This window comes from Protomyctophum parallelum (assembly GCF_964188405.1).
Source record: "Protomyctophum parallelum genome assembly, chromosome: 1".
Taxonomy (NCBI): Eukaryota; Metazoa; Chordata; class Actinopteri; order Myctophiformes; family Myctophidae; genus Protomyctophum; species Protomyctophum parallelum.
The window spans coordinates 13,053,983-13,079,851 of NC_139697.1; the positions used below are offsets into that span (position 1 = coordinate 13,053,983).

Below are 25,869 nucleotides of genomic sequence, written 5' to 3' on the forward strand. Positions count from 1 at the left end.
AAAAAAAGAATTTTCAAGGGAAGACGTCTTGTCGTCCGTGGTATCCGGTACTTAATTGGCAATTAGACGTCTTGACGTTTATGGCTCTTAATGGTACCCCAACTTTCGGCAGCCGTCACATATACCCCTATAGGGAAACTGAATTACAGCCTTTGTTGCGTGTCAATTTATTAAACCGTAGACTAGACATACCTTTACAAAACTTGGTAAGGAATTTATTCTCAGATTGGACATTTTTCTGTTAATATTCCCTGACTATAAAGGGAGGGGAGGCACGTTAAAACACCAAAGGGACACGGGTCCCCAATTGTTTCCATGCCAAGGACGCCCAAATAGCCATAGTCTGTAGTTTGCAAAAAATAAGGACATCAGATTTATACCTTTTCTTTTCTCGCCCTTTCCTCTCCTTTCCAATTGGGCCTCCCGGGTGTCCCCTGGAGTGCCCCCTGGGTTCCACAACCCCCACCACTGCACTATGACATGATTCACTTAAAAATAGAAAACCCTTGAATGCTGTTTAACCATAGCGTTCAAGGGTGTTCCCCCTCGAGGGGAGGGGGGGGGACATCGACTCCCTCTCCTGATGATTACCACCAAAACAGAACAGACCCCCCAGGCCGGGCTGAAGGGCACTTTGAGAACATGTGAACAGAGAATATTTGCAATATCTGTTGCCCAGTGTGAGTCAGACACAGATACACAGGTCGGGTCAGTGATAAGTTAACATCGCTACCAGGCTGGGACAAGGCCCACCATTCCCATGTCCGAAAGGGAGGGAGCATCCAACGTATACATACTCCCATTGGTTTGTCAAATCAAAAATCACACCTGTGTGAAGTGAGGGGCTCTCTTATCGTACATCATCATGACGCAACATGTCGATTTGCTCAGACACACATGACGTAAATTCTCCTTTCATTTCATTGCATTTAATGTTTTGCAAATTCTCCTTTCATTGTCAATGGCATTTAATGTTTGTGTGGCACAAAAATCCGATTTGCTCTGACACGTATGACGTAAATTGTCTTTAATTGTCAATGGTAAATGTGACATGAGTTAAGACAAAAGCCGTATATAGGAGGGGCTAGCGCCACTCAAACAAAAGGGTGAAAAGATGATACTCTATAATGAGTTCAACTCGTTTGGTAGTGCTGCACAATTAATCGAAAAAATATATCTTATTTCTGAATTTGAGCAAGAATCGTGCAGAACTAATAGGCTGTCCAATTAATTTCAGTTACTCTTGTGATTTTGCTAAATTGCTACAAGAGACACTTTGAGAGGTTTAAGTGAATCACTTTGATGTGGTCTAGTTTATATATATATCTCTCTCGTGTTGTGTTTATAGCAGACTCCTCACTTAAACATGCACTTGAAGTTTGGGCAACTCGAAAGCAAACTAAACATGCCAACATTTTATTCACCTGCCATAGTGTCAACTCCTTACCCCTGTGTCGGATCGGGGGTTAGACTGGCATATTCACAGATACCGATATGACAAATAAGGGCCGATACCGATACATTTTTAATGTAGTAAAGTTCAGCAACTACAGACCAAAGACAAAAAAAAAGGGAGAATCGAGTGAGGATCGTGCATCTCAATTCCCGTGGAGGAAATTTGAGATTCACATTGGAGCAAGAATGGTGCAGCACTATGAGACGGGTTTGTACAACTCAGAGGCAGAATGTGACACACTTCACAGTCCTATCTGGAACATAGTTTGGAGTGTGAGACAGACTTGTGCTTACGTGATGATCACACACTGTGGCTCTCTGCTCTAGCTGACTGCAATCACCAACAGCTGATTAGAGTCTAATCGTGAGCGCTTAGTTTTGCAACCTTGGATGTGCACACAGTACTGTTTGTAAACAACAAACCAATTTAACCCATTTAGACCTGAGAACGATTCTACAAAATGTCTTCTAAATCATGAAAGTTTTCTGAAATCCCATTTTTCATGTCAGTGGTGCTCACCTTTTTCATGTCAAGGACCCCCAGAATTATCTGTATTTTGCCGCCGACCCCATCTTAAAATATGTTGTTCCAGGGACCCCCAAGAAGCAAAGATTTGAGTTAAAAACGTTCGCTCTGAAAGAATATATATATTCAAAGATTTGCACCACATTTTCACGATTTAAAAAAATAGCAGATATACAAGCTTGTAGATCTGCTATTTTTCAATAGCTAAAGTGTAACATAATGCTTGAAACACCAAGAGGGTTTCCCTCCCAGAATGGGTTAATATCAACCACAAGTTTATACTTCATCAACCATGCAAGGCAGTGGGGCACCAACATGCACATCAGGAGCAGACCAGTTAGTAAAATAGCATGTGTCACAGATGCTTTGTAAATGGTGGTATTTTTCATGTTGTGAAAATGTTAGACTATCATGCCCAAATAAATAGGGACGCCAGGTTTATTAAAGCGATGAATACATTGAATACCGCTTCTGATAACTCCATATCATAACGCCCCCCCCACACCCCTTTGTTGTTGTCGATATCCGCTCCTTATTTGTGCTTCTGTGGAGAATGTAAACACGGTGAATGTAAACAACTGTGTGAGAAGAGATAACAGGAAGTCCCATTAAACACTTTGGCTGTGCTGGGGAGCAGAGTGCGTTGGTTCGTTCCACTGGTATAAATTATTAATATTTTCCTCCTGAATGCCCCCCCCCCCCCCCCCCTAATGCTGTCCAACTACCCCCCACCTTATGAGATAAGACACTTTATGAAGTAGCGTTAGAAGGTCTATCGGCCGTTTACTTACATATTATTTATTATTATGCAGGCACGGGGGCCTCCGCTGATAATCAGAGGCCGGCGTGTCAGGCTGCAAGTGTGCTGCTATCCACACAGATAACGATATTGTAAAAGAAACATACATTTATTATTCCCCACACTATACCGCTTGGGTCATTGCAATCTCAACATCTGTGACTAGGGCTATATACAAGTGATATGACTTTAAATCAATATCACATTTAGTTCAAACTTTGCCCCTTAAACTACGAAATAAGTTAAAATACGGAGATAAGAGGTTTCTGTCCGACGAGTGGAAATATAGTGGCCCTCTGGAGTGAGTGTGGACTGTGGAAATATAGTGGCCCTCTGGAGTGAGTGTGGACTGTGGAAATATAGTGGCCCTCTGGAGTGAGTGTGGACTGTGGAAATATAGTGGCCCTCTGGAGTGAGTGTGGAAATATAGTGGCCCTCTGGAGTGAGTGTGGACTGTGGAAATATAGTGGCCCTCTGGAGTGAGTGTGGAAATATAGTGGCCCTCTGGAGTGAGTGTGGAAATATAGTGGCCCTCTGGAGTGAGTGTGGACTGTGGAAATATAGTGGCTCTCTGGAGTGAGTGTGGAAATATAGTGGCCCTCTCCATCATCAAAGTTGCCCACTGTTGTATGATCAAGTATTTACAAAAACATTGAAAGTAGAATGACAGGAAATGGGGAGGGAGATGGGGGGAAGACACGCGGCAAAGGCCGTCGGGATCGGGAGTCGAACCCGCGGCACGCCGTCAGGCTGGCTCAGCAGCCTAGGTGTCCAGACGGTTGAGCTAACCGTGTGTTTTAACATTGTGTTATATGTCTGTGTTCCCTGTAATCCTCCTTTAGTCCAGCACCAGCGAGGGACGTGATGTGCGCAAATTATTTTTCAATAACACCAAGGTTTCCCGCCCTGAACGCGTTAAACTAGCTGCCAGGTCTGACAGTGTCCTAGCTGTCAGGATGCCAGGTCTGACAGTGTCCTAGCTGTCAGGATGCCAGGTCTGACAGTGTCCTAGCTGTCAGGATGCCAGGTCTGACAGTGTCCTAGCTGTCAGGATGCCAGGTCTGACAGTGTCCTAGCTGTCAGGATGCCAGGTCTGACAGTGTCCTAGCTGTCAGGATGCCAGGTCTGACAGTGTCCTAGCTGTCAGGATGCCAGGTCTGACAGGGTCCTAGCTGTAGTGCAAGGTTGCCAGGTCTGACAGTGTCCGATGGCTGTAATAAGGTCCAGTTAACAGCAGAGAGAGCGGGGGAGTGTTTAGGGAGAAACGTGCCAGGTTGGGGCGAGCAGAGGGGTGTTGGGTGACAGAGCACAGACAGGGGAACCCACACAGGAAAGTGCTTAAGTGTCAATTTAGCTCAGAGACTGTAAACATTTATTTCTGTTCCTATTTTACAATCCTGCTCTCCGTCTGACCGCGTCTTTGTGTGCTTTATGTGCTCTTTACACTGGGTGGGGTGTGTGTGTGTCTGTGTGCACGTGTGTGTGTGTGTGTGTGTGTGTGTGTGTGTGTGTGTGTGTGTGTGTGTGTGTGTGTGTGTGTGTGTGTGTGTGTGTGTGTGTGTGTGTGTGTGTGTGTGTGTGTGTGTGTGCGCATGCTCAATGTACATTGTGAGCTTGTAGATCTGCTATTTTCAAATGAATTTTTATACATTTTGACATTCTGCACAATGAGTACTTATTACTTAAGGTATATTTTGAGGCAGATACCTTTGTACTTTTACTCAAGTAGCCTACATCTTGCATACAAGACTTTACTTAAGTAAAACATGCGAATAGGTTTCGTGTGTGTGTGTGTGTGTGTGTGTGTGTGTGTGTGTGTGTGTGTGTGTGTGTGTGTGTGTGTGTGTGTGTGTGTGTGTGTGTGTGTCTCTCTCTCTCTCTCTCCATCTCTCCATCTGGCTGAATGCAACTTCCTGTCTGCCAGGAAATGTTGGTGTCTGCCCAAACATCCATCTTGATTTCTACAATGCAGGCATTTAGCACAACACTTAGCTGACTTACAAGTGTGAAATCACAGTCAGTAAATTACATAAACACTATAGTCAACAAAACCACAATAGTCACACAGACTAGTGCAAAGAGAACAATGCAATGCCTCAAATGAATCTCTCAAACTTTTTTTTCATTTCCAGGCCCTCAGTAACTCTCAAAATGTACAAAGAGAGAAACACTCGTGCAACCCCCGCCGGAAAAGGATCTAAATACAATTCTGAACACTTGTGGTGAAGCAAAAACAAATGTGAAAACCACAGTGTTGTTGAACTTCTGTTTTCTGCAATGCCATCAACAGAAAATAGGTGATTTTACTCCTTTAAGCTACACACCGGTGGAGACTCAAAGTGATTCCTACCTTCCTCAACGAGTCTCCTACTGAGTGTCTTATTGACCAACGACCATCATCAAATTATTGGCGCCGGAATGTAATTGATAGAAAATAAGTAATTTTGTGGGTGAATTTCTCCTTTAAGCAAACACGATTTAAAGAATATCAAGTGTTATTTGTAAACGGTATCCCTAGCTCCTTATTGGCATGTAGGCCTAATGCTTGGTGTCGCACGCCAAAAATAGCGTTTATACAATCTTATCCTGTTAGATTGGCCCATTTTGGGCGGAAACCCCTTTTTGTGTTAGCATTATGTTATGCTTTAGCTATTGAAAAAAAGCAGATGTACAAGCTCATAGCGCGCCACCGAGTGGCGCGCTACGAGCTTGTAGGTCTGCTATTTTTGAAAAATCAAAGAACGACTGACATAGAAACATAGCTTTTTCAGAAAACTGTCAGGATGTAGAAGACATTTTTTAAATCTGGGTGTTTTTTGGGAAGAAACAGGTGGCAGCTGTCGGGGAACAAACAGTAGCACAGAAGCTACTGTATGGCGGCCGCCACGGCTGACGTTTTGCCACCGCAGAGCAAGAAAGAGTCCCTTTCACAGTTAAATGAACAACCGGTGTTGGAAAGTTGACAGCTCTTTGGCCCAATTTTAGCTAGTATTATTCTGGGGGGGGGGAATTAAAAAACTTCAGTGCACTGTGCCTACACATGTTGCGACCGAAGCTCGCAACATGTGTAGGCACAATGGAAGGAATAAATGCATTCGCCATGTATCCGAAGGAAGTCTGATCCAATCACTTTTAGATTTCTCTAGTTTAATCCTGAGTTTAAGTTTTGTTGTGTTCAAGATCTGATTTTAGGCATGTTTAAGCCTCCAGGAAAATCCGTGTTGAGGTTCTTAATCCACTGTTTTTCATTAAAACGTCTTTGTCCTACTGTCCAGTTGGGATTGTGTTGAAGTCCAGCGCATTTTAGAGCTTCAATGCCGTGAGCCATGAAATGTTGCACAAATCTTGTGGTGGTCTTTTTTGCATTGTTAATATTGTATCTGTGTTGTCCCAGCCTTGTACCTATTGTTTTACCCGTTTCTCCGACATATTGTAAACTAGGGATGTTGAAAAAAGTTGAAAATCGACTCGATTATCGACTCATGCCTCCCGCGACTCAAAACGTATGAGTCGAAAAATCGTTTTTATTTGTATTATTATTTTTTCAGTCAGTCAGTGCCGCTCGTTGCATGCAAGTTTACTTTGAGCAGAGCGCTGTGGACCCCATCGTCCAAGGGTGTGTGCGCGTGTGTGGTGGGGGGTGGTATCTTAGCAACAATGAATGATCTGTCCCATTGGTCGTGTGCTCGTATCATGAGCCAATGGCTGCAGCTCTGAGCTTCCCAGACCCAGCCATAGAGCTCTATGGACCCAGCTCATCTACACATGTATGCCGTAAAGTGAGCTGACAGCCACAGGTCTGCTCTGTTCTGAGCGGTGAGCGCTCTTCTCTTCTCGTGAAGACAGAGTTGTCAAATAAATCCAGCCGTCATTTATACTGTATTTATTATCCGACCCGACATTAAAATACGGAACAACGTGCGTCTCGTATCAGTTCATTACTCGTGACAGGCTGCAGACACTTGAGAGTTGGGACTAGCGGCTAGCCGATAGCGCCGCTGCTCCTTCAGTTTCGTTGTTTATAAAATAAAGTTTATTTTTTATTATTGGGATTTGATCATTGTGCAAATTCTAAACATATGGATGCAGCTGCAGAAGTTGTGTTGCTTAAAGGAATGCATAGTTGCGTTCTCCTCAACTGCTGCGCAGCAACAACAAAATATAAAAATAATGAAGAAAAAAAAGGAAAAAAGTCGTTCGACACGTCGATTTTTGGCCTCGATTCGTCGATTGGCCAAATATGAGTCGTTTGGCATCCCTATTGTAAACCACATTTTTCACGTGTGATTAAGTAAATGCAGTTGCTGGTTCTGGCTGTTATTTGTTGTTTAATCTCTAACACGCGTTTTGTAGTTCTATATTTGACTAATTGTTTGGGTTTGAAGTATTCTGGTCCCTGGCGTGCTGGTGTGTGAATGAATGAACAACCGGTGTTGGAAAGTTGACAGCTCTTTGGCCCAATTTTAGCTAGTATTATTCTGGGGGGGGGAGAGAGAGAGAGAGAGAAGCCGCCGCCGCCGGTGGTGTACAATTTATTCCGGAAATATTACGTATTCTTCTAGCCTGCCTTCCTGCGTGTGTGTTTTTATGAGTGAGACAGAGTGAGACAGAGAGAGAGAGAGAGAAAGAGAGAGAGAGAGAGAGAGAGAGAGAGAGAGACATAAGCAAGACAAGAAAATGAAGGAAAAAAAAGAGTCAAGGAAGCGGTGTGGTTTTTGTGCAAGCCAGGCACTGTGCTGCTGCGAGAGCTCTGCTCTGCTGCTCTGTTTATATACAGTACTGTGTACAGAACAGTGTGCCAAAAATAGCCCCCTGGCACTGCCCTCTGACCCCCTGCATGCATGGCAGACCCCAGAGCATTCCCCTCCTCCCCACCTGGCTGGGTGAGAAGAACCACGTCACGTAAACTTAGATTAATGCAGATTTCAACACCCCAACCAGCCTCCGGCCGCAGCTCTGACTGGACACGAGAGGGATCGCTCGCGGTCAAGGGAAGAGTTTGTGCGTGCGTGTGTTTCACCTTCAGCCATGGTGACAAGCTTTCTGTATTGTCAAGTAAATAAACAACTCTGTGTGTTTGTGTGTGTGTGTGTGTGTGTGTGTGTGTGTGTGTGTGTGTGTGTGTTGAGTGTGGCAGCATGGAGGTGAAGCGCCAGTGAAAGTGAATGTTGTTTTTTTATCTTAACAAATCAACCACCAGACCCATTGTAACTGTCTAGTGTAGTAGTACAGCTGCCGATTTGAGATGCATTTACAAATGATTCTGTCTGTGGACAATGTGGCTTGTGATCGCGACCATCAAGCCTGTAGACAAGGAGGCACTACTCTCCGCTTGAATGTACCCTTAACTGTAGCTTTAAGATCTGTGTCCTTGTATGCACTCCTTTATGTGGACATGAATACATTGAGTGAGTGTTGGAGAGAGAGAGAGAGACAGATACGATGGAAGTTAGCAGAGGGCCAGTCCAGAGAGGATGGGGGGGGGGGGGGGGGAGGGGTAATCTGAGCCCCTGTGTGGCCATGCTGCCTGTCCTGGACACACAGTTTCTGCCCTGAACGGAGAAATTAATACAGCCATCATCTCCTCTGTTCTGCACTCCTGTCCTTCCCTCCCTCTCCTCTCTCCACACACACACACACTGCACCTCCAACTCCCAGCTTAGTCTGTCCACTGCACGCACGCACACACAGTAAGTGTTATCATGTCAAAACCTCTCTCTCTCTCGGGGCACGGTGGTGCACAGATGTTACCTCACAGCTATAAGGCCCCGGGTTCGATTCCCGTGGGGACAGCCATGTTCTCTCCTCCGCGTCATTAGCGTCCATACCCTATAGGTGGGGTTGGCGAAAGAAAGGGCATTTTTGTGTGGAGATTGCATGTTCTCCCAATGTCCCCTAGGCCTAGGGGCCTAGTAAGTAAGTAAAGTTTATTTATAGAGCACCTTTCACAGACAATTACAGTCACAAAGTGCTTTAACAACAATAAAATTAAAACAAGTCAATAGTCAATAAAAACAAGTCAAGAACTAAATCACTAATAAAGTAAGACAAAATAGAAAAAGTAGAGTAAAAAAAGAGCAATCAACATTTAACATTTAACCAGGCCGGCTATGGAAAGGCCTGTTTAAAAAGGTGAGTTTTCAACAGTCCTTTGAAAATGTCCACAGAATCAGGCCTAGGGTAGTCATCCTAAAACAAAACATGCATTAATCCTGGTCTCTATACTGCCTCCCCCTGGTCAGCTGGGGAAAGGATGGAGGGGAAAGGAACTGGTTGGAATAACGTGTTCCTTCCACATGCTACGTCCTACTCGAGAAAATCACCCTTGTCAGGTGAAAGAAGCTCCTCATGCATTGACGGAAGCATGAGCTCATTTCGGGGCTCTCCCCAGATTGGCAGAGGGAGAGTAGTGCCAAGGATTACAGCTTAGGCAATTGGCACGGGGTGAAAAATGGGTTACAAAAGCGTGGGATAAAATAATATTATACATGTCCTCCTACAGTATATATCTACAGTATATCTCTCGCCTCCTTCCCTGATCTATAGAGCGTCGCAGTCCCGCCCCCTCAAGAGACCCGGAAAATAAATCTCTGTTCATTTTCCTCAGACTTTTCAGAAAGTATTTATTTAAAGACGTTTACGCCACGGACAAAGCCAACTCTTGTCGTGACAAATCATGACAACAAACACAATTTTTCGGGCTGAACAAATAATTAGAAAGAAGAAGAAAACGGCAGGTTTAAACACTTTTTTTGTTGTTTTTCTTCTATGTAATTATTTGGTCCAAAATATTGTGTTTGTTGTCATGATTTGTCACGACAAGAGTTGGCTTCGTACGACGCTTAAAAGGTCTTTAAATAAATACGTTTTGAAATCTCTATGGGGAAAATGCATTGGAAACTATTTCCTGGGCCTGGCGTCGTCATGAAAGGGGGCGGGACTGCGACGCTCTATAGCTCCATCTTTCTTTCCAACTCATATTACTCATTTTCACCTGTCCTCTCTCCAGCTCGTCCCGTCGCGCACCGTGGCGGTGTGCCAGCACGCCAAACAGTGACAGGCCACTGACGGAGACATCAAGGGGACATGTGACGTGACAGGAGGACCTCTGGGCCCAGGCAGTGGGTGACACGCACGGGCCAGGTGCAGGCAATGTAGGCATTTAGCAGACGCTCTCTGCTCATCAGGCAGAGAGAGAGACAGAGAGAGACAGAGAGACAGAGAGACAGAGAGAGAGGGTGCAGACAGAGCTGAAAGCAGAAGGATGGCACACAGCCTGGGGTGTCCAGTTTCAAAACAAGGCGAGGCCACGCGACAGTGGCAGGATATGAAAAGAGAAGAAAGAATGCAAACCACCTCAAGACTAAATGCCTAAATATATATATATATATATACTCCCGTCGCACGACCGTGTCCTCCACTGGAAATTGCCAGTCTACAAGCAAGGGACAATGTCATATCAGGCTATTAGTTCCAAGAGTGGGTTAAATCTAAGAGAGCCCCCAATGCCCCCCCAATTAAATAAATAAATAAACAAAACCCCCATGTATGAAAAAAACCCTAAAAAACCAATAAACATTAAAAAAAAACAAAGAAAAACCCTATTGTCTTTTTAAGATTGCCTTACAGGTGCATTTGTACACTCCGAATTAAATTAACACTTTTTTTAACACAATTTTTACAGCATGATGCGGTTTTAAATGAGATTTGTACCGGATCTGCAACTTGCCCCGATGTCTCGCTCAGTAGAAAAGCAGAGAGCAGAACCCAGCCTAAAAAGAAGCCATGGTAAAAGGAAATCACATCTTTATAATGTCAAAGGAAGGAAAGTCTCTCTCTCTCTCACGCTCTCATTTGTGCAGCTATTACGGCCTGGACTCTAAACAAAACGGCCTCTATGAACACACCAGGAGCCACTGGGTGGTAGATGGGTGATGGGTTAGCTTTTAGGATGTGATGACGCCTCATAGATTTTATACAATAAGCTTTGACAATTGTGCCCAGAGAGATAGTGATTTGTGACAAACTAGATTTTCACCTCACTATCTCTCTGGGCACAATTGTCAAAGCTTATTGTATAAAATAGAAATTTAGCAAACCACTCCGCAGATATTATGTTGTGAGACAGTGCCGGTATATACCGATTAAGAGAAACCTTGGTTCAAACCTCTGTCTGTCTCTGCAGACATAGGTTGTGAGACAGTGCCTGTCTGTATCTAGGTTGTGACAGACAGTGCTCTCTGTCTCTGCGTTCACAGGTCTAAGTTAAAACATAATGGAGAAAAGGTCAAACACGGTAGAAAGCAGCACTTAGGCTTTGTTTTGTCTCATACAGCTTGGAAACAACAGAGCTGTGGTTTGGTGCTTCTGTGTACTTGCGTGCACACTCATACACAGTACACACCCATTATCATGCACACCCATCATGCACGCACCTTCACCTGATGGTAGCTTCACAAGTCAACTTTTTCTTTGCCACTGGTTCTCTACCGTTTTATTCCAAGGTCCCCTAATTTGATATGCATTTTGGCGAGGAGATTTGGTGTAGATGGAACAAAACGAGCGCCATAATGTGAAATTGCAACTCAGTTCCATTTTACAGTTTTTAAAGTATAGAGGTTTAAGAACTAAGCCATAGGCTTAATTGTGTGTTGTTGGACATTGTTGGACAAGCAATGTAGTTATTATAGTATCAATAAATATATTGCTGTTGGTGTATGAAATTTACAATTTACAAGAACAAAAATAATGACAATACATCACATACATAAAAAGTGGTTATCATGAGACATGCGTATAAGCTAAGAACGTAACAGTGGAATATCTATATAATGAAACTATACATATAAACTATACATATATATTATACTATGCTATACATATGTACTATGACGTGCTATGACTACATACAATGCAATTCTAGTGCTGTCTACATAACATGCTATAAGTCTGTATCAAATGCTATCTAAGTCTACAAAAAGTGCTAAGGGGGTAGGGCAAGTGCTACGGGCCATGAATTAAGTTGGCGTTGTTCTTCACCTATCAGCGAGTGCCGCGCTAGGAGCTTGTAGGTCTGCTATTTTTGAAAAATCGTGAAAATGTGGCGCAAATCTTTGAATATATTCTTTCAGAGCAAACGTTTTTAAGTCAAATCTTTGCTTCTGTGGGGTCCCTGGAATAATATATTTTCAGATGGGGGTTGGCGGCCAATTACAGATAATTCTTGGGGTCATTCAAAAAAAAAAAAAATCGACGTCAGGCCTAAATGGGTTAAGGATGCCAAACTAAGAATACGCTTTACTCTTATGTACCTGCCCTGTACACAATATGCAACAATAAAACACAACCTTGAACCTTGAAGTCAAAGTATAGAGGGAAAAACGGAGCAGACTAAGCATAGAGCCCAGCTGGGGGCCGACGGTCAGCTAAGTATACCGGGTTCAAGTGGTTACAATGGTTACAGTGGTTACAATTCACCTTCCTACCTACATGACTGCCTGCCTAAATATGTCCCAAACCGCCCCCTAAGGTCTTCCACTGCTGGCCTGCTCGCTTTGCCTAAAGAAATGGCAACTAAAAAATACGGGGAAGCAGCTTTTTGCTTCTACGGGTCGGTATGGAACAAGCTCCCACCTTACCTTCGTCAGGCAGCCTCTGTAGACATTTTTAAAGCTCAGCTCAAGACCCACTTCTACAACATTGCTTTTAATTGATCTTTTATTTTTTTGTTATTCATGTCCACTCCTCACTGTATTGCATTACTGCTTGTTTTTTAATGTCGTTGCCTTGCTTTTCTTTTATTCTCCATTGTTCTGTAAAGCACTTTGAGCTGCATTTCATGTCATGAAAGGTGCTATACAAATAAAGTTTTATTATTATTAATGAGACAGAGAGGATGTGTGTGTGTGTGTGTGTGTGTGTGAGTGAGTGAGTGAGTGAGTGAGTGAGTGAGTGAGTGAGTGAGTGAGTGAGTGAGTGAGTGAGTGAGTGAGTGAGTGGGTGAGAGAGAGAGAGAGAGAGAGAGAGAGGAAGTCAATTAGGCGGGACAGTAGTCAGCTGAGTGGAGAAGATATCCCGTGTAGTGAAGACTCAAAGTCAATGACGGAAGGGAGGGGTTGGAGGGGAGGGGGCGGGGGGAAGGGGGTAATGAAGAATTCTTAATGGGGCAGAATTCATTCAACCTGCTGACGTGAACAGATAAATGAAGAAAACGAGGCATGCCGTAATTGAACAACATAATCTAATCTGCAGCCATGAGCAGCAGGTTAGCTTCACAACAGCAGCGCCGAGTGGCTTTTACCCTTCATCGCTTTATGTAACCATCTCTCTCTCTCTCTCCCCCTCTCTCTCTCTCTCCGACTTACAGTATTCATCAATAAAATACTCGGTCACAGGCAGCCAAAAAGGCAACAAAAAAAAACATCAAAACAAAATGCTGCTTTAGCAATTCGCCCCCCTCCACCCCGGCCCATTATTCATCAGCACATTAAAAATGGAGGGAGAGAAAAGGTCAAGCGCCAGGTGTAAAAGGTTTTTAAGAGGGTGTTGTTGGAAAACAAACGTATATATAATTCTGAGAAGCCCGTCAGTCAGCCCTCTCACATTCCTACACACGGCACACGCTCGGGAGAGAGAGACACAGGAGGACGGACGGAGTCCCTCTGTGTCCATCTGTCCATCCGTGTTACAGGTGGACAAATGGAGAGACAGATGGACAGAGAGAGACAGATGGACAGAGAGAGACAGGTGGACAGAGGGACAGAGAGAGACAGGTGGACAGAGGGACAGAGAGAGACAGGTGGACAGAGAGACAGGTGGACAGAGAGACAGATGGACAGAGAGACAGGTGGACAGAGGGACAGAGAGAGACAGGTGGACAGAGGGATAGAGAGAGACAGGTGGACAGAGAGAGACAGGTGGACAGAGGGACAGAGAGAGACAGGTGGACAGAGAGAGACAGAGGGACAGAGAGAGACAGGTGGACAGAGAGAGACAGGTGGACAGAGGGACAGAGAGAGACAGGTGGACAGAGAGAGACAGAGGGACAGAGAGACAGATGGACAGAGAGAGACAGATGGACAGAGAGAGACAGATGGACAGAGGGACAGAGAGAGACAGATGGACAGAGAGAGACAGATGGACAGAGAGAGACAGGTGGACAGAGAGAGACAGATGGACAGAGAGAGACAGGTGGACAGAGAGAGACAGGTGGACAGAGGGACAGAGAGAGACAGGTGGACAGAGAGAGACAGATGGACAGAGAGAGACAGATGGACAGAGGGACATATGGACAGAGAGAGACAGAGGGACAGAGAGACAGATGGACAGAGAGAGACAGAGGGACAGAGAGAGACAGATGGACAGAGAGAGACAGAGACAGATGGACAGAGAGAGACAGATGGACAGAGGGACAGAGAGACAGATGGATAGAGAGACAGATGGACAGAGGGACAGATGGACAGAGAGAGACAGATGGACAGATGGACAGATAAGAGTCCGATGGACAGAGAGACAGAGAGACAGATGGACAGAGAGAGACAGATGGACAGAGGGACAGAGAGACAGATGGACAGAGAGAGACAGATGGACAGAGAGAGACAGATGGACAGAGAGAGTCCGATGGACAGAGGGACAGAGAGACAGATGGACAGAGAGAGACAGATGGACAGAGAGACAGATGGACAGAGAGAGACAGATGGACAGAGAGAGACAGAGGGACAGAGAGACAGATGGACAGAGAGAGACAGATGGACAGATAGAGTCCGATGGACAGAGGGACGGGAGGACATAGTGAAAAAGGCAGCGGTCGGCTCAACATCAGCACAGCTGTGTGAAGTCAAAAGGAAGGGATTAGCCAGGATTAGTTGTCAGATACCCGGAGACCCAGCAGAGCACTGCTGTGTGCTCGCTGTACTTACACACTGAAGGAGCCATTAAGCCCCGATTCATACTTTTCTGTGTGCCGGTGTGGCGCACCAATAACAGCAGATCTACAAACTCATAATGTGTTGCGGCCGCGGGTATTTCCACTCAGCCCTTCTCAGCACCAAACTCGTGTCACAAACAAACTGACGCAGCCAAAAAAGAAGAAAAAACTCTCGTCAGGCATCCGTGCTTAAGGGATATAGTCTGTTATGTTTTGTTAGTATTTTTCAACCCCGGTACCTACCTATCAAAAGGATTTAGGACCATTTATTGAGGACGCTCCGCCAATAGATTCAAGCAGCATGCAAAAGATACTACTGGGAGTGCAATAAAAACTCCATCATTCTATAAATATGAAACTGTAGCACAAACAAAACCGAGAAAAAAAACATTCTACAAATAAATTTGAAATGGCCCACACAGCATCCGTCTACAAATGATAAACAGGAGGAGTCTGGGGTGGTGGAGGGCATTTTCAGTGTGGATGATTTGCAGGAACGTGAGCAGTTTTTTTTAAGACAGCCACGACATGTATATTTATTTGGAAGTGATTGGTGAATGCATCTGTGAGTGGGCATTTGATTTGATATATTTATTAGATACCCCATCAACCATAGCCTGACACTCAGCCTGAATTTTCATTTCGTTTCACTCCATTATTCAGTCTGAACGCCCTCCCTACTACAACCGTTTCTGGGATGGGCGTTGCCAAAGAGGCAGTCTTCGGTGATTGGTTCATACCAACCAATCAGAATAGTAGGAAAGCAGATGGCATTGTGTCAATCATGTGGCTATGGCTAACCCGTTTGCTAACCAAACAAACACAGCCAACGAGCGCCACTAGTATGTAAACAAAAGCGGTAAAATATGTCGGATGATGATGTTTATAAAACCTCTCGTGTCTTCAAAGAAACTATTTATCATACGTCGATTTAATAGCCAGATTGATACGGCCGTGAGTTACCACAGTGGGGGCAGCCATGTTTGTTTGTGTCTGGACGGCACTGTTGTTTGACGTCATCGAGTTGAAACGACGCTGATTCGTCGGTTGGATTTCCAACCGAGTCTGAGACCTCCTTCGGGAGCGTCACCAGACCCTAAATCGCCTGAACATAATTTGTTAATGTGGCTAGCGATTTAGGGGCTGGAACCAGGCTACATCAACCAACCAGGGCCTAGTATTCAAATATGGGGCGGGACATCGCGGAAAAAAATCGAACACGAGAGGGACGAGACTAATATCCACGCAGTGATATTAGTATGGTTACGCGAGGCTAACTCTTCCAGGGGTCTACTCTCAACCAGCATCAACAACAAAATGTATTGTATCAAACTATCAATGTATGTATCAATGCACAACATTCATACATTAATACACATCATTCATACAACAAACTCATCTGAAGTTTCAGTACAACACAAGACACAACCTGTCTAATACATTTGATAGCTCTATATTATAATTTAGTTGAATATAACTCATACATGTTTGTGCATGATCAGCTGATGAGAAGCTAGAACAATAATTTTGCATACACACAGTCAGGTATTTCACCTGACTGACTGTTTCATCTTTGTATTGACACAAAAGCATACACGTGAACATAGTGTTGTACTTGTGTGTCAAAAGGATAAAACACAAGAAATCTCAAGAGCTAATTTCCATTGTGGTCCTTTTGCTGTGTCCTGCACCAGTGTTTCCTATATTCTTGGGGCGGGACATTTAACTTTTTTTTAAATGTCCCGTTATATTATCATTCAAATCTTAGTGTTTTGTCAATTGGATTGGATTTTATATGGTGGAATACTCCGTCATAAGCAGTTAATTTGTTAATACCCGCCTGAGCAGAATTGTAAGTTGTAACACGAGTGGCCTGGCGGGGGTGAGCTTTATATTTTAAATCTGAACATTTATTACGTTGTAAATGGAGAAAGTGCATAAAAAAGGGTCATGATTCCGTCATAACTATGACAGTCATGTTTCAGGGCTATAGGGAGCAACAGCATGTTGCAGGAGGCTGTGTGTGTGTGTGTGTGTGTGTGTGTGTGTGTGTGTGTGTGTGTGTGCGCGTGCGCGTGCGTGCGTGCGTGCGTGCGTGCGTGTACTGTATATAGAGGTTATCGGAGGAGAGGTAGCAGTCAGTCAGGAGTGGTGTGGTGGGTATCTCCCTGAGCATCTATAAATAATGTGGCTTTAAGCTCAAGCGTCCATAAACACACACCATCTCTGTTGTGCCATAAAAGGTCAAAGTCAGGGGACTCCCACAGGCCTTCATCCACACCCAACCATGAAGGGACAAAGTCAGGGGACACCCACAGGCCTTCATCCACACCCACAGGCCTTCATCCACACCCAACAACGAAGGGACAAAGTCAAGGGACTCCCACAGGCCTTCACCCACACCCAACCATGAGGGGACAAAGTCAAGGGACTCCCACAGGCCTTCATCCACACCCAACCATGAGGGGACAAAGTCAGGGGACTCCCACAGGCCTTCATCCACACCCAACAACGAGGGGACAAAGTCAGGGGACTCCCACAGGCCTTCACCCACACCCAACCATGAAGGGACAAAGTCAGGGGACTCCCACAGGCCTTCATCCACACCCAACCATGAGGGGACAATGGAGTCATTCCGCATGAGAAATTAAGCTGGGAAAATACCTGAAACTAAAGTTCAATTCAAATATTACGTATTCTTCTAGCCTGCCTTCCTGCGTGTGGTTTTGTGAGTGAGACAGAGAGAAAGAGCGAGAGCGAGAGCGAGAAATGAAACGGAAAACATGAGAGAAAGAGGGCGAGAAAATGCAGAGGTGTGTCCAAATATTCCCGGTAGACTAGTAATGATCACTGTGTAATTTCTTTAAAAGCATAAACGATGCATTATTAAACGCAATAACTGCACGGCAAGCACAAAGCATTCTCTACACACATGCAATTTTGGCTATGTCTTTGTGCGTGTGTGTGTCTTCATGCAAAAATGATTGTTTTGCACAGGTATGTTGTACTAAGCAGCAGATAGTACAGAACTAGCTCTGGGGGACCGAAGTCCTGACGTCATTTGTTCATCCCCTGGGTCATTTTGCCCCTCCTAGGTGTGTTTGAGCACGGAATGTGATGATTTGATTGCTGATGTATGATGATAAGAGCACCTCTCACTTCACACGAGTGTGATTTTTCGATGGAGAAAAGCATTGGGTCAGAATCGCCTCATAAGAATTGTGGTCCAAAAATGAACAAATTGTCCCGGCAAGGGACAATTTGACAGGGAGGTGGCTACGATAGTCAGTACGATAGTCAGTCGGATTCTGCCAGTTGATGCTTCATATCCATACGAGTCAAACAGTCTGGATCATTTGTTTAGTGTCGAACAATGTTCTTATAATATGATGTGATTTAACACGTCTATGGGAATTAGTCTATAGGGTTCTCAAACGTTTTTGACTCGGGGCACGGGTTTGCATCCACGGCACCCCTGAACAACAGTTATTTTTTTGAATCTTAATAATAATCTTAAATATAATATTACACTATGTAAACTTGCAAAGCTTTCCACCTAAGATACAGTGGGCCCTATTTTGCTAGCCTGGTTAATAAACCAGACCGAATCAGCCGTTGGCAAAACAAAATTGCCTGTCGGCGGATTACGGTCTGGAGAGGCTCAATTGTACGCCCATTTCCTACACCAGAGAAATGGGGCGGCCAATCGGGACACGGTATGCATGGGCTTGCTTTGGTACAGTGACTTTCAATGCTTGAGACCTTTGACTGACAGTAGCTCTGACCAATTGCGTCAAAGAGAAAATGTTTCAACCCGCCACCCTGGAAATGAAATCCAAGCTGAGCCTCCCCAGACTAATATCCCGCGGTCTGTGCGATATTAGTCTGGTTTATTAACCAGGCTACTATTTTGCGTCTTAAGTAGCCAACCCTGGAGGCATGGCCAATTCCATTTGGCCACTCAAAACAGCCAACTTCGACACTAACTCTGGGGGAGCCCAGGTTCGAACAGGCAACCTTGCGGTTACTATCCAGCCACTCTACCCCTGAGCCACCGCCGTCGTAAGACCTGGTACTTAAGATTAAGAATAGGCACAGAATATCCGTTTACATTAGACCATACTGAAAATAACTTTATACGTTCACCAAAAATAGCCGATCTACAACCTTTTTTGGGGAAGAGAGTTGGGGTAGGTGGAAATGGAACTCACCAAGTACAGTGCAACTCAGGTCTGTTTTACTGAAGCATAGAGGGTCTAAGTGGGTTTAAACTGAAGTGATATTGGTGAATTCCAAATAGTATTAAAGGATTCTGTGGCATCCCTGGACTGGCGTCACGGCAGCCTAAGGTGCCACGGCACCGCACCCACTCTGAGAAACCCTGACGTACACGCTGTGAACGGAGGAGCCCCCTCCCAGGTGGAAGTCTCTCATTTTACAGACACTGCTCCTCCGTCCTCCATCCCTGTGCTCTTCCTCTCCTCTCAACACATCAATAATACATGGACGCTCATATTTTCACCCTCCAGACCAGAAAGAAACGATCAATCACTCCGGGCCTGGTCGCTGCTCTGGTCTCCTCTGCTATCCCTGGCTGAGAACGCACGCACGCACGCACGCACGCATGCACGCACGCACGCACGCACGCACGTCTCTCAGTCAGGCTGGGGTCCAGCGGAATGCCGAGTTCCGTTCAGCCAGAGTCAATGCTGGCTCTGTGGTGGATGATGGAGTCCAGTACAGTACAGTTCAGTACTTTACAATACAGCATAGCCCGGGCCCGAGCCAAAATCATCCATGGTCCCACAGTACTTGAACGCTGAGTTCTTTGAGTCCCCATACCTCGTCACACGGCTGCGTAGCGGGGCCAAAAATAGCAGATCTACAAGCTCGCAATCCCTACCCCGCCGTCACGATTAATCACTTTCAACCCCTGGCCGTCCCTATTTTGGGCACGTCATTATAGGCTGCATGGGGGAAAGTTTTCAAAAGGTTTAAAAAAAAATCTTTCAGAAATGCAAGCTTGTAGATAACGGGTGCGACACTGTGGCGGTATGACTCAGTATGAAATAGGACGTTAGGCACATACTGTAGGTCACTTTACAGCTTTTTACGCCCACACAGATGAGTTAGATGATAGATGATTATAAAGGACCAACCTTGATTGAACCTCACCTTAAAAGCACCTCAAGCTCTCTTGAGGTTCTCTTGACTAGAACTTTACCCTTTCTTTGAATATATATATTTTTTCAAGCTTGGGGGAGGGTCGGGGGAGTCCGTGGCCAGATACACGTAATGTCGGGGGTCATTGACATGAAAAGGTTTGAGAAGGACTCATATAGAAACACGTAATTTTAAAGGCATTTAAAGGCAATCTAAAGGCATCTTTAGATTGGGCCTCAGGTCTGAAGTGGTTAAGCATCAGGCCGGCACTCATGGGCATCATCATCATCATCATCATCCCGGGCCAGCTGGGGACGGGACCTCGTGGCCTCGGAGGACCCGTGGAGGGGCGGAGCCACGGCTCAGCTCCCATGTGATAGGCTATATGCGGCACTGGTGGAAACGGTGGTCAGAGTTGAGGGGAAACGGCGAACCCGAGCCAGCCAAATGTCTGTCATCTGCCCTGGTTTGTATGGCACACGCACACACAGAGCCCCCCCCCCCCCCCCCCGCACACACGCGCACACACAGTGACACACATCATGCACATCACATCATCGATATATATACTGTACTTAAAACTCATTCGGCGCCACAGTGCATTCTGGTGGTTGGCTCAGAGCGCCGTCCATTCATTTTAAATGACACGTTTAAGTTTGAAAGCCGATTTGGCCAGAAAATGGCAGTCGGGAAGTGAAAATCCGCTATGTAACTTGTCCGGCGATTGTCATTTAATCCACCCAAAACATATTTTTTGTAAGCTAGGAACATAACGTTTAGAGAAATGAGCCGCAAATCAAGCTTCGTTTTGACCCAAAAAGAAGAATCCGAGATCCATTTAGTTTTTGTTTGTTTTTTAAAGCCGCACCGGAACCGGAGTGTTATGAGCGCATACAGGACACAGTTGATCACCGTAATCAATTGATATTAAAAAGGCATGATATAAAAGGCATCATCGGCGGGTAGGTAGCCTAATAAAGCCACTCAAATGCTGGAAATGGCAGGTTTCCAGCGGGCGAAACAGAGCCGGGACGAAGCTGCTGCAACAACAAGGTGACAAAGAGGTTTCAGAGCTTGTATACTGCGAGCAGGTTCAAGCCAAGAGGGCTTTATTGTTTTTGAGACGAGAGGCACTTAACGTTTTAACGGGCTGCACGGCACCATTTCCGGCGAGGGCTCGGCTCGACAGACACAAGGAGTCAACAGACAAGACACGTGGCTGAGCAACGATTGAGTTGCTGTGTGTGTGTAGGAAATTAGGAATTCACCACGAGCATCAGCCAGGGTTCTGTGACACAGGGACGTGTAAGGTTTCTTTCCAGGAAGAAGACCATTGTCTTATTTTAACGAGAGTCTCGATTTGGAAACAAAGCTTTTTTACACGAGTCCAGTTCGGTTGTCACACGAATAACACCCAGGCCTCGCAGTCAAAACATCCAGGAGGGGAGAGAGGAGAGGAGAGGAGAGGAGAGGAGAGGAGAGGAGAGGAGAGTGCCATGGTTACAAATTTGGCGGTTAATTGTCACAAATAATTGAGATTGGGGCAAAGTCTAAAAACTCCTAAATAAAGTTCTCAACGGGCCCAAAAATTATGGCCCGGCCCGACCCTACCCTAACTGGGTGGGCCCGAGGCTCGGCCCTACCCTAAAAATTGCCATAATGTTAAGCCCGAAGCCCAACAAAAGCCCGAAAGAAAAAAAAGAGAAAAAAAAGCAGCACTAAATGGCAGCGCAGCGGCGCCGTGTTTCAGTGTGAAAGTGAGAACGGAGATCAGCGGATTTATCGAAATAAAGGATGTATGTAACTCACGTTAGAATAGGCTATTAATGTTCCATAACTTCCATTTCCAATCATTCTAATGGATTCCATACAGTGGTGGTGGTGACTGGTGAGTAAACATGAATAGCTGCTGCAGCTCCCTCCCTTAGTTTCCTCTGAAGTGAAGTTGCTTTACGTGTAGCTATAAGTTATATATCACCATCATGGATCGTTTGGTGACGTTGATTAATAATTAGGTTTTATTCATCGCAGCCAGCTGGGTTAACGAGACTCTCAGTGCAACATGACGAAAACCTGACGCTTCTTCAGCTGTGATAATCCGATTGATTTGATAAAATATTTAAGCATATGGCAACTTGGCAAGTTAACTGGTGGTTAGTAGCTCGTTTGGTGCGCAAACCAGAGGGAAACCAGCGGTAGCAAGGCACGCAAGTCTCTCACCGTTCACTGTTCTCTAGTCTACTGCCTGCGCGCGGGGCAGGCTGCAATGCTGCTCTGGCCTCGTACACACATGCTGGACTGACATGATCTGTTCTGTCTGTGTTTCATGGCCGCCTTATTCTCAATGCTTTTCTAATGGAAGTCACGTGGTTTGACATGTGTGTACGAGGCCTCCGAGTCTGAAATGCCAGTGCGATGCGACCCCGTCTCCAGTCCTTCTCCTGTCACAAGTGAATCGCCTAGCGCAGCCCTCTTCATAATAAATGCATACACGTATACACAATCACATTACACAAATAACAGAATTGCTATTTTTATTATAATAACACTTAAAAAAAAAAAAAAAAAAAAAAGAACAAAATTGCGGAAAATCACAGAGCCCGAGGCTCGGCCCGGCCCGACTAATTAGCATATTATTTGGGCCCGGCCCGGCCCTAAAACGTCGGGTCGGGTCGGGCTTGGTCGGGCCTGGTCGGGTTCGGGCAGAGTTTGAGAACTTTACTCCTAAATACTGAACAAAAGAAAATCTAATATTAATTCAAAAATTACAAAAATGTTATACTGTACGTATAGCAACAACCACAAAAATGGGTTCTCGTACTGAAGGGGTAAAACACAAATTGCACAGGGCAGATATGACAAATAACTTACTGTAAATATATCAAGAAATCACTGAAACAATTGTTTATATATTTTTCTTTCTGAAACAAATGAGCTATTTTTGCAATTTAAAAACAAATGTTTGAAACTGTCTGGACATTTTAACATTGACATATAGTATACAAAAATAATTGCAATTATCTCAAATAATTGTGTTTATGCAATAATATGATTGTGCATTGTTCTCCATGAGGCAGAAGGCAGCATTTAAACTAAAGGGAACCAGCTGATCCCCTATCATCAGTCAGAAAGGAGGAGACGCTCTGTCCGTTTGTTGATGGGTACAGAATAGTGAATGCAGATGTTGTGGAGCAGTGGAAATATGACCTCTTGTTTCTGACCTCAACATCTGACCCATGCAGCCAGGATCAGAGCAGGGAACTCCTCCTCCACTGTGAGAACGCGTCTTAATCCTGCTCACAGTGCAGCTGTTTCAGTTGGAGGGGAAGTGTTTCAGAACTTAGATATGGGGGGGGGGGGGGGGGGGGTGTTGAAGTAGATGCTCATGGGGCTATTTCTATTTCACCCACTCTCCGACACACACACACACACACACACACACACACACACACACACACACACACACACACACACACACACACACACACACACACACACACACACACACACACACACACACACACACACACACACACACACACACACACACACACACACACACACACACACACACACACACACACCTGCATGAGAGCGGCTCTGTAGAAGCCACAGATCTGCTCCAGTTTCGTCCGCTCACAGCGCAGGGCTAATTAAAGAATCAAGCTACATTAGGAGCACAGCGGACCCTACACCGTACGTCATTCAATTACAATAGATCGGAGGAGCTCTGCAGTCAAACGTCCCAGCACGCCAGCACTTCCCAGCATGCCCGAGCGTTTGAATTAAATCGAAAAACAAAAGCACCCAGGCTCTCTTGACTAACATCACATGGAGTCACGGTGCACACACACACGCGTGCAGCCCGGCTGGATGTCAACATTTGAAAACTGCATGCATGGTGGTGCACCGTGAGCTTGTAGAATTATTTTCGGTGTGCTGTGAGCTTGTAGATCTGCTATGTTCCATGCGGGACAAACTCGTGCACAGGAGAAAATGCGGAATGGAGAAGCATGTGCGTGCCGTGTGTGTGCACTCTAATCTGTGTTGTATTGTCCTGTGCACAGGCCAGGGAAGGGAGGCGAGGCCGGTTTGGTTTGTTTTGTGCGCAGGGCATCCAGTTTGCGTCTATAAGCCCTACAGTACACTTTGGCTCTGACATCCATTAAGACAGGAGACAATAAACAGTGCCGTCACTGAGAGGCTTCTCACATCAGAGTCCCGGCCCGGCCAGCCGGCCGGCCGGTGCCCCCATGAAACACGAGCCGGTCCAGTCCAAGCACCTCGGAGAGCCTGCCCTGCCCAAGCCTCCTCTCTCTCTCCCTCTCTGACAGACCAACACAACAGCGGGCCTGGCATCCTCCCTGACACCCAGTAGAATGTCAGGGAGAATGCCAGCAGCCAGCCAGTCCTGCACAAAAAGGCCATATCGCTCTTTAATGAGAAACACACATGTTCGGTTGCAGATGGTGGTACAATACAAGGTGTTACTGTGAGGGCATTCGTTTTGCCGGTGAGAAGAAGCAGAGAGGGGAAAACAACTGGAACGGAGATATGCTAAAAACTAAAAAGAAAGTGAGACGACAGAGCCCGTTTGCAAGGTCTGCCTGCAAACGAACTGAAGGCGAATGTAGAGGAAAGATGTGATCTGTGCGTGTCGTGTGGGTGCAAAAGACATGCCAATAGCAGAGTCGACAGGCTGCAGCGGGGTTTCCCTCCTGCTCTAAACACATGAGGACATTGGCAGAGAGACTCGTCTGAACAGCTCGGCGGAAAAGCACGCGGCATGAACGGCCCCGACGTCCTCCTAAACACACACATCCCTGTCCTCTGGCTGACACACACACACTCACAGTCGGGCAGATACATATACAGTATGGCACTTCTGGAGACTCGCCCTGTGTTTCCTTTTGAAAGAGAGAGAGAGTGAAGAATAAGATATGTAGCAGTCCTTTATATTAGAATGAAACCTGCTGCAATTTACGACAGTACTTGTAATAATACATGATGGTGTATAGTGTATACTCAGAAAATAGCCACTCTACAAGCTCGTCGTACACTCACTGGGCAGCAGCTTCGACGAAATGCACAGTTTCAAATGCAACACTGAGTGAACAATGGCTTTCGTGCAGGTTTTCGTCGTCTGTGGCAACAACAAATAACTGTTAAAAGAAATAATGCGAAATAATACGAATAATTCTGAATGAAAGTGCCGTCCAAGGATTTTCCCTGAGATAGTTTTCTCAAGGAGGTGTTAATGACAAAGGTGATAAAGACACATCACGCCTTTAAAACACAGACTAAGGGATATTTTTTGCTGGAGTAATCACTTCCATACTGTAAATGTTAAAGTGTTCCAACTTCCAGTTCACTTCTTTATCCTGTGTAAGTTCTCCCGCCTGATTGGATACATTTGATATCCCAACCTGAAAATTTTATTCATTTTTTAACAGCTGGAGAGACAGAGACTCCTGTTACTGAACATACAGCAATGATTAATATCAGAATATAGAACTATTTAACACTTGGTATAATGAAATCTGGTCTGACGAATCCACAGCCGGCACGTCTGCTAACAATGAACTCATACTTTCCCAGTGTTTATAGACCATGTTAAGGGAACTGCATATGGAGTCAAGGCAGTGTGTACATTAAAGGGTATATGCATGTGAGCAGATCAAAGCCATGACAAATTAGTACACTCAAGATTGGTTGAAAGGCATTTGGATAATGTTCCTCCTGCTGCGTGCCACTGCCAACAAAGTTAGATCTCATACACAGAGAGCTATACAGAGTGAGTGAACTCACACACACTAGAAGGCTCCAGGTCTGATTTCCCTCTAGTCATCATATTTTTTGCATTATTGTGTCGAAAAAGTTACCAGCTATGCAAAGATGTCAATTTTGGGGGGTAATTTGGGGCATTGGAGTGGAATGAGCAGGTTTGTTTGTTGAGTTTTTTAGTATGCATGCATTATATTATACTGTACTACCCTACAA

The 25,869-nt window shown here is 45.2% G+C and overlaps 1 protein-coding gene across 1 annotated transcript in view; it reads right to left on the reverse strand.

Annotated features, from left to right (window-relative positions):
* The window catches only part of kcnq4 (potassium voltage-gated channel subfamily Q member 4), a gene marked incomplete at its 5' end in the record, with an annotated part of 106,094 nt that overhangs the window by 78,999 nt on the left and 1,226 nt on the right, over window positions 1-25,869 (reverse strand). The window lies entirely within an intron of this gene.